Source organism: Formica exsecta, unplaced genomic scaffold (assembly GCF_003651465.1).
Source record: "Formica exsecta isolate Colony F162 unplaced genomic scaffold, ASM365146v1 scaffold38, whole genome shotgun sequence".
Lineage (NCBI taxonomy): Eukaryota > Metazoa > Arthropoda > Insecta > Hymenoptera > Formicidae > Formica > Formica exsecta.
Window position 1 is genome coordinate 1,480,839 of NW_021851042.1, and position 9,632 is coordinate 1,490,470.

At 34.5% G+C, this 9,632-nt stretch overlaps 1 protein-coding gene across 3 annotated transcripts in view; it reads right to left on the reverse strand.

The window, feature by feature from the left end:
• Nucleotides 1-9,308: 9,308 nt before the first annotated feature.
• Nucleotides 9,309-9,632, reverse strand: part of LOC115239428 (protein takeout) — a 5,904-nt gene continuing 5,580 nt past the window's right edge. The window contains exon 7 of one of the 3 annotated variants that reach the window (XM_029813942.1): nucleotides 9,309-9,619. The gene's annotated coding sequence lies outside the window, so the exon portion shown is untranslated. Of the gene's footprint in view, nucleotides 9,623-9,632 lie in introns of all 3 variants that reach the window. The other 2 variants (XM_029813941.1, XM_029813940.1) reach the window with 2 other exon arrangements.

Sequence of the window (9,632 nt, forward strand, 5' to 3'; positions counted from 1 at the left end):
AAAGTCCATTCTTGAGAGTATAAGTTTAAACAAATTTATTTGACATTTGACTACAAAGGATTAATTGTTCATAGATCAAATCGATCTCGATCGAACATCCAAAATTATATATCTAATTGTAAGAGAAGATAATATTTTTTAAATTTATATTGGCAATAAAAAAAAGCTGTCATTATACATTAATAACAGACGAGACGATAATGATAGAGATAATGGAAGATATATGACAAAATAATGAAGAACACTTATAATGATAATCTTACGAGAAAGGCTAAAATGGACACGAAAGACAATTTTCGATCGCATATTTAATACACATCTTGTGAATGGCCCTCAAGGGTAGATGAAAAAAACAAAAGTGGATGTATAAATAGCCGCAATATCTGTAAATGCAACATCCAATAGTAGTAAAACCGGGCTTATACCGTGATGGCGTTATACTCGTATATGCACACGTGCACGTATACGTGTATATATGTGTATATATACATATATACATATAAACAGGACATACCCCCCTGAGACTTTTTCCCAACGGATTCTGACAAGTCGCGCCTAACATTAGGGATATGTTTGCCGGGTTCGGAGATCGTAGCGAGAGAGGGAGAGAAACATCTATACGCCGGTATCGTGCATTTCCGGTTACGAGCGTTGTCGCCTTCGCTCACGACCCGGCGATGTAAGGTGTTCGATTTTTGCGAAATCGCACAAGAGGAAGGCGCGACGACGGTGTCACGAGCGGTTGAGCGTCGCTTCTGGATGTTACGTGGGAAATTAATGGTGCGCGATGCACGACGTAGCGTTTCAGCTTCCTGCTGCTGCTTGCAAAAGGGAAATTGAGATTGCGCGCGTTAAATATGAAAGACACTTTCTGGAAAGAGAGAGAGAGAGAGAGAGAAAGGGAGAGAGATATAGGAAATACGTTAAACATTGAATATCTTGGAATATTTTATATAAGATTTTTTTTAATTATTGTGATCTCAAGAATTGCAGTTGATATGATATGATTTAAATAGCTCGTTTCTTTCAATATCTATTTGCATTCAGTTACTATAGTTATAAAATGATCACCTCACAATCTCTTTCTAGAGCCTTCAACGTAAACTTCTCTCTCTAAAGAGCCTTCAACATAATGCTCGTCTTTTTCACTTTTTATTAATTTGAAAGTCATCTCTGAGACCAAAGGAGCTCGAAATTATCTCGATTCATCATTAAATTATTTCAAAGCTATCCACGATGTAAATAATGCGTCCTCATCGTGCGGGAAAGGCAGAAAGAAAAATAGATAATTCACAAAGGAATCAAGTTGTCGTCCAATCGGCCATTGGAACATTCGCGCGAGTCATCAACATTGCCCTTCGTTGTCGAGTGCATGACTAATTTTAAGATTCGCGGCGACTCTTTTGGGCCGGCAACATTAATACGACTTATGGAGAACGCCGTGAACCCGTAGATGCGGCCGATCGCGGGGGTCCTTAGGACTCCCTTAGATGGCAAAACTTTTTATTTGGAATTATCCGACGCGGAGGCCGCGAGAACGGATCACCCGGCAAGGATACACTTCCTATTAGCGCCACCGTGACTCGCCCCGTATATGGCTTAAGACGTACTGGCTCGCGGGTCAACCGGTCGCAACGAGATTCGCATTGGCCGCAGCATCCCAAGGTTACTTCCGAAATATCCGCTCGCTGATTTCGAAACGCGAAAAGGATCGCCGCTCTAGCTATAATTCGCACGCTCTCTCGTATCGCAGAAAGAGTTTTGAACATGTATATTAAATTTATTTATCTATAAGATAAGTCGTGCAGTGTTGTTGATCATTAAATAGTTACTGCCTATTTTGTCTTATGAATTTCTAATTGGAGTAATTGACGCCACATATCTTCTAGTTCTTTAAACGAAACCGTAAATTCACTTGCGCTTTTTATTACAGTCAGAGAAAGAGACGCCATTATATCATTTTTTAATTAAATAGTTAATCATTAAACAAGCAAAATTAAATTTCTTTTTTGTTTTGCCTCGTGTACCACGAAAGACGAAAACGTAACGTATTTTGTATTTCTTAAAATCGTCGGTTCTTTCTAACAAGGTTAAACAGCTTTCATATTAAAGGAATCAAACGTTCTTTTACATTGACAAAACTAAGAGATAGGTTGATGAAATTTAGCATCTTTTTTTATTTATTCGCAAGCCATATCTTTGCCGATACCAATCATTATACGTCGCTGATTATCTTTGATTATTGGCACTTTGATTTTCATCGTAGTGCTCTCCTTCGGATATCACTCATTCACGCGTAACGCCGTGATTATGCGCTCTTTCTCTCTCTCTCTCTCTCTCTCTCTTTCTGTCTTTCTCTGTCTCTCTGTCTCTCTCTCTCTCTCTCTCTCTGTCTGTTATTATCATTTCGCTAAACTCTGCAATTTGAACCGGGACAGCGTATGCCGTCCGCCGTAATCGCTTTACGTCTGCCGTGGTAGACAAAGCGGTACCCGAGAATAAGAGTGCAAAACTGCATATGCGGCTGCGGAATGCTCGCTGCAAATGATTACTGTACAAATGGCTGAGCGCATCGTGCATTTGCCTTTCATTGCGTCGGTTTTTCTATAAATACAAGCTGACTCACGAGAAATTCCGATATTATAATATTCGAGTAATATAAAAAGCACCTTCAAAGAATATTAAAATTCGGTAAACACTTTTAAATATGTGAGACATTATGTAATGGAGTTATTTTCTACTACTGAGAGAATAATGATGCTTTTTATAGTACAAATACTACATCAAAAAATTTTCTCCACAAATTTTTGAGTGAAAGAAACTCATTGATATTGTTAAAAGAGATAAAATTAATTTCAGTTATATTTTTCACTTATATTATATTTTTTTACCAGAGGTTTAAGATTTAATTAATCAACTCATTGTCATCGTTAAAAATTAGAGTTATAAGGAAATAATATTTTCCAATTTTTCTGTAGAGAGGACAATTATACTGTCGGTTTATACAAAATATATATCATGTGTCTCTTCTTCCGCTTTTATGGATGACTGCGCGTAATTCTGCGGCTTTCTTTCGAATTTTTCCGCCGGAAACTATTAGAATTTCTTCGTCACGAGAGGAAAATCGCTGTAAAAACGTTGCAACATATTTTTACGAGCCTGGAAATAGCGTTATATTTTCCTTATGGTTCCCATCGGTTGCACGACGTAATCGCGTCCGAGCATCGCAACGAATCAATGCACTCGATTATTACGATAAACCGCGTCATCCGCCAGACAGCCGGAAGCGGTGTGAAACGACTGCCACGTGCGTGTCACCGTGCCGTTGGCGTGCGAGCATCGTCTTCCGCGTGCGTGTACAAGCGGCCAATTAACTCGCCGAGGGAAGATGATCCGGTTTAATCCCGTATCGGCTCTTGGAAAGGCGCGCACCTGCACCAGTTTCTTCGGTAGCTCTCGCGGGAGGTCTAGAGATCGCACCCTTTAATCACGCTCGTGCGTTTCAACCCCTTTCGTTCGTAATCATTACGCGAACCATATATTTTCAAAATAATGTGCATCTAGTTTCGGAATATTACGAATCTCTACACGCGAGTGTAAAGTGAAGCATTACGGTTTTGAAAGCTGAGCTTGTATTATATTTTTATAATAAATTAGTTCAAAACTTGAAGTTTTAATATTTTCTAACAAAATTTTATATCATATATTTTTTTATAATTCTACAACTTATATTATAATAAAAGATAAATATGATAATGTAAAATACTTGCGTACTTTAAAAATAAGTCTTTCGCTTCAATATGAAAATTTTTATGATCCTAATATGACACAAGTCTCTCTAGCATTGCAAAGTTGTAAGTTAAGTTTACGAGATATGAATTTATACGACGGAAACAAAAAATACGAAAGTGATACGAAACGTTAACAGATTTTTCCTTTGGTCAGTTTTCACTTATTGTTAGATATTTTTGGAGCACAAGAGAAGAGATTAAGAAACCGGTCATCCTACCTTTTCCGGAGCGCGCAAACGCAGCAGTACCGGGCTAATGGATATACACGGTCGTCATCATGATGCGAACAGACTATGCTGTATGGTCGAGGAGGAAAAATAAAAAAGAGAACATAAAAGAGGGGTGGATTGTATGCGCGTCTTCATGGGCAGGCATCTCGTCGGGAGGATGCACAGCGATAATTGGCGATGCCTTTAAGCATCGCTATAGCTCCGGGTGTACCTATTATACCTACCGCGGCGCGTGCATTATGACGAATGAACGTGCACACGAGAAGGACTCGTCTGTCGGTCCTCTCTTTTCCCCGTCTCTTCTCGTATGCTACCTCGTCGGTATAAGTCTACTTTTGTATTGTAACCATCTAGACACAACTCTGGTTACACGAACATGTTGGCACAATCTCTTTCTCTGTCTAATAATTCGCAAAGATTAAAAACGAAACACTTGTTTGATCAACTCTATCCTTTCTCAGAACTTTCATCTTTACCTAATGATTCAAGGAACAGTATCGTCAATGTATCAATTTCTTCGTGCAAATCCAACTTTTTTTTTAACTGTTGGAAAGCTAAATCAAAATTTTCATTCTTGTCTTTTTATTTATATTTAAATTAATAAATAAAACTATTTATTACGTTATACCGCAATTTTACTTATTGTTATTGCGATAATTATTTTATTATTGTAATAATTTTGCTGCGGAGAAAACTGTGTTTCGTTCTTCGACAATATGCAGGACAGATTGCACAATAATGCTCAACCAACTGTTAATACAATGCATAGCCGTGTGTTTAGTGTCAAAGGTTAAACGCCATTGATCGTCATCTCGGCTTCATCGCAATGTCTATCGACTTGTTACATTGAAGTCCGACGGTATCAGATCGTGAAACCATCTAATCTCAGATTAGCGACTCGAGGTAGAATTTCAGAAGGACGACTCTTCCGGGTAGAGCTACTACTACGTTTTCGATCCCCCCCCCCCCAAGGGTTAAATGTATCACGAGAAAAACAAGACCTCCGCGGTGATGCAGGGCAATGTTACTTCCTCTTCCCATCGCCATCTCCGTTTCCTCGGGCAAAAAAGTGACCGCGGCGGTACCGCAATCGCCGTCGTTCTACAAGGTATGCTAAAGCTCACTATAAGCGCAAGAAGCGGTGACGGAGGTGGTCGCGATCGGTCTCTCGGGCAACCTCGAAGGTGGAAGGAAGCAGCCAAGCTAGGCGTGAGTCATCGAGGCGAGACAAGATCTCGGGTAAGGAGGCGGCCTTGATGTCGCAAAACTGTTCGCGATATCGGAACGCCGACTCCAATGATCGTCGTCACGTCGCGCGCTGATATACTCTATAAGCCGCTCCAAGGAGGATTAGGGTAAATCGAAGCACTATATAGAGTGTTCAAGGAATACCAGAAATTTCTCTCTACCACAGATTCCTAGTGTTTGTACTTTAGCTGACTACACAAGGATGTCTTCTCAATTAACTCCTTGCTCGCGAACGCCATATATATATACATTTTTATCGAGTAGGATTGGAAACTTCGTAATTTGATTTTATATACTTTTGTTATTATTTTTGACACGTTATATGCTAATTTATATAAGAATAGATTAATACATTGTTGATATTTAGAAATATTAGTGACGAAAGAGTTAATTAGCGATTTTGAGAAATTTGGAAAAACAATGGTAGTTTTCTTTTTAGAAATTATTTAAAAATATTGGAGAGAAAGAGAGAGAGAGAGAGCGATGGCATGGGGAAAGAATTTTGTTGCTATGTAAAGAATATCAGATGCGACATTTCGCTTTTGATGTCATTCTATGCAGTTGATCCCAAATCTTAATGAGCACGATGGTAGTGTTTTTTTTTTTTTTTTTTTTTTTTTTTTTTTGAAAACGCGTCCTTTGCCCGAGTAAATTTCTCCAATGCATTAATTATAGTTTGATTATGACCATCAGACATAAATCTTGCTTAACGCTCTTGAACAGGTTCTAAATATGTTTTATTTTTTAATTTGGAAACGCGACATTTGAAGATTGTATATTGTCATAATTGCGGATTCGAAGTGTATCGGCACGTATATCATTCCGAAACGTGTCTCTGATCGGCGAGTTCAGTGACCCGGACAGCGAATTAAAGTGACAAATTTGTTTCTCAGAAATACACAATGTTATTAACCGGCATCTTTTGGCAATGTCTTTAAATTCTAATTATATGTATACATGACACGAGAAACTTGCAGTTTTTTTATTCCATAAAAATATTTGTATGCAAATCGATAAGCGAAAACATGCGTTATGAAGAATCGTGCGCTAAATTAGCCGAATCGAGTTAATTGATCAATAGTACTATATATCTCGTACTTCAATGCTTTTTAAAACAATTATCTTGCGTTGAAATTAACATTTAGTTTATGTGTAAGCAAAATATAAGAAAATGAAGAAACTTAGAGAGTTAAAAGAATTTCTCTCTATTATAATAAATTGTAATATTAATATAATTGTAATATTAATATATATATATATATATATATATATAATACAGAAATACTTTACGAAATATTTGGACAAACTTTTAGGATATTCTTCATGTCAAAATAAAGGAAAAAGTTTATATAAATAATTTATAATCGAATATGAGTGGTTGCGAAGTTATAAAACAAAGTTTTATATATATATATATGTATATATATCATATTAATGTTTTATCCGCTTTAATTAACATTACTGGTTTGTTTATTCGTATTGCTACTTTGTGCTTCTAGTAATATTTATACAGAAATTACAGTTCTTTAAAATATACGCCCAGAAAATTATAGCCGTGTCAAACGAGATCATAATCTCAAACGTTACCGTTTTCTGACTCGAGCAATGCCTAATCTAACGTAAACCGGGCTTTAAAACGATTTGATCTAACCTGAACTAACATGTTTCTATTATGTATTAAATTGCGGATAATTATAAAGAAATGTTTGTAACCTTGCATACCGGCGTATGCCGGAAAACACTTGCGCTTTAACGGCCTACAGAACGGTAGACAATCGTTTGTTGCTGGCCTTCCGCGGCGTGCTGTGAAATCATCGTTCCCAACGCTGAATATGATAACAACGAGGTGGCTGCTATTATAGCCTCTTCATGCCAATATGCGATGCGTGCATGAATAATTTAAGTAAGCGAGTCTATCCAACATTGAGAAGAATCAAGAGGAGATGAGATGTGTGGAAAAACTCAAAAGTATAACAAATAATACAGCGTGAAATGAAAAAGAAAATCTCATTATGAAATGTAAACTTTAAAAATATAGATTAATAAATAGATGCTAAAGTTTTTAAAAAAAGCAAATTATATAGTATACACATATATACATACACATATATACATAGTATACCCATATATACATATAATCTGTAATTCTTGTAAGATTATTTATGATTTAATCAGATTAGAATTTTTCTCGCGAATAAAAATAATTACATGTGTCGGTATTAATGTTTAATGTTTTTCTAAATTTTGAAGTGGTTTTTCTTGTGATTGGCGCTACGAAAAAAAGCAGACATTACCCGAGAGAGAAGAGAGATCCGTTATCACCGGTAAAATCAATCGAATAGAAAAATCAAATCGGCTCATTACCGATTTAGTATGTAAATAGTTCAATTTGCAGCTGCACAAGTGCAAACAATCTGAACTGATATAGGCCTAGAGGAGGGAAGACCACGTATATTTGCGTAGCTTATATATCTATTCATTTTTTATGTCAGTTGGAGCTAATTTTCATTGCTACTGGCCATACTTACTCCAACTAGATTTCTTTGAGCGAGAGATCGAAGGAAAAGAAAATTTTCTTTATTGTAGAATAGAATAGACAAAACTGTCCACAAAATCGAGCAGTACCTCATATGGTTAAAAACGTAACCTACGGTATATCTTTAATCGAGTGATCATAAATTCATGAAAAAAATTAATTAACGCTGCTAATGATAAAAACTTTATAGAAAACTAGAACGCTATAACGCGCGCCATTTATTTTGTGTTTCTGTGTATAATTATTTATATATTAGCTTTAGTTCTCCGTTTTTTACACACATATAAAAAATATTTAAAAAATCGTAATTTTCGAAACGCGGAGGTCTATTTTATTATAATTATTATATTTTCTTATAGTTTTAACTGTTTTTTTATTTCGAAGGAGTTTTAATCATTAACAGCATTAATTAATCTTTTCACGTTTATATGATAGCCCGATGATAGCCGGGTATTAACCGGCCTATATTGACAAGTTTTTGTAGTTTTAAATTTACAAAAAAAAACATGAATTTTGAATCATGACAAAGATATTTGAGAAAGACTTCCTCATCTAATAATTTTTTGATAATTTTTTTTCTTTAAGTTACACTAAAACATTGTTACATATTCTAATTTTTACTCGCTTTTCATTCAAATGCAGTCTAATATAACAAATATAAATAGTACGAGACACGAGAACAATGCGAGAAAAACATTTTGGTTTAGAAAAAAACAGCTGACTTGAAATAGAGGAAGATTTATGATAGAAAATATTGTACTAAATTCTCATTTTTTTAAATTCTTTTCACAAATGTTTTTAGAAAAAGATTTGTAAAAAAAGATTTAAAATATGCTTACGCTCGTTAAGCGATATTCACAAATTTTGTGTTTCAGAGATAATTTGAGAAAAAGGTATTATGTTTACATATTTAAACAATTTTTAATCTAATATAATCTAATATATTTTTAATCTAATATAAGTTTATCAAAATTATTTTTAACTGCTTCTAAAATGAGCTACAAAGCCATTGCAATTCAAAAAGTTAATAAATAAAACTACAACATTTGTATACATAAGTACATGCATTGGTGTGTATGTGTGTGTAAAGTCTGCTATATATTGACTATTTTAATAGTCATAATTTGAGTAAAGATTAATGATTTTAATCGTATATGTTTCTTACTCTGAATGACATCGCACCAGGTGCTATGGCGATTTTCTTTTTAAAGAATATTTCGCATATTTAATGTTTACAATGCACTCTGAGCAGTTTTCCTTTTAGAAAACATCACTATTGACAATTACTGAAATATAATAAATGCAATGCAAATTATAAATAATTGAGAAAATTATATTTTCTCAATTAATTTCTATAAATTATATCAACTATAATTAAAATAGAATTTAAACAAAAAAAAAACAAATATATAAGTTATGTAAATTATTGTAGATTTGGGTGTTAAATTTTTATAATTATGCACTGTGAGCATAGCTATGTTTTTTATATCTTATAAATGTTTCGTATAATTTTAAACATTACAATGTAATTTATGTGGTATATATATATTTTTTAGAAAGCGTTGGAAATTATTTTTGTTAACTCTTATAAACTATAATGCTACGAGAAATTTTGGCATACATTGCAATTTTGTATTAAAAGACCTTAGGTTTCAAATTTTTGGAAGTTAAGATTGTAAGCATAATTTTAGCTTTGACAAAAGTGGAAACTAGTAAGATTTAAATGGCTTTGAAGTTAAAATTATGCACTATACATAAATCACAAATAAATACACAATATATTCAATAATTATTGAATATATGTGTGTATGCATTTTATAACTATAT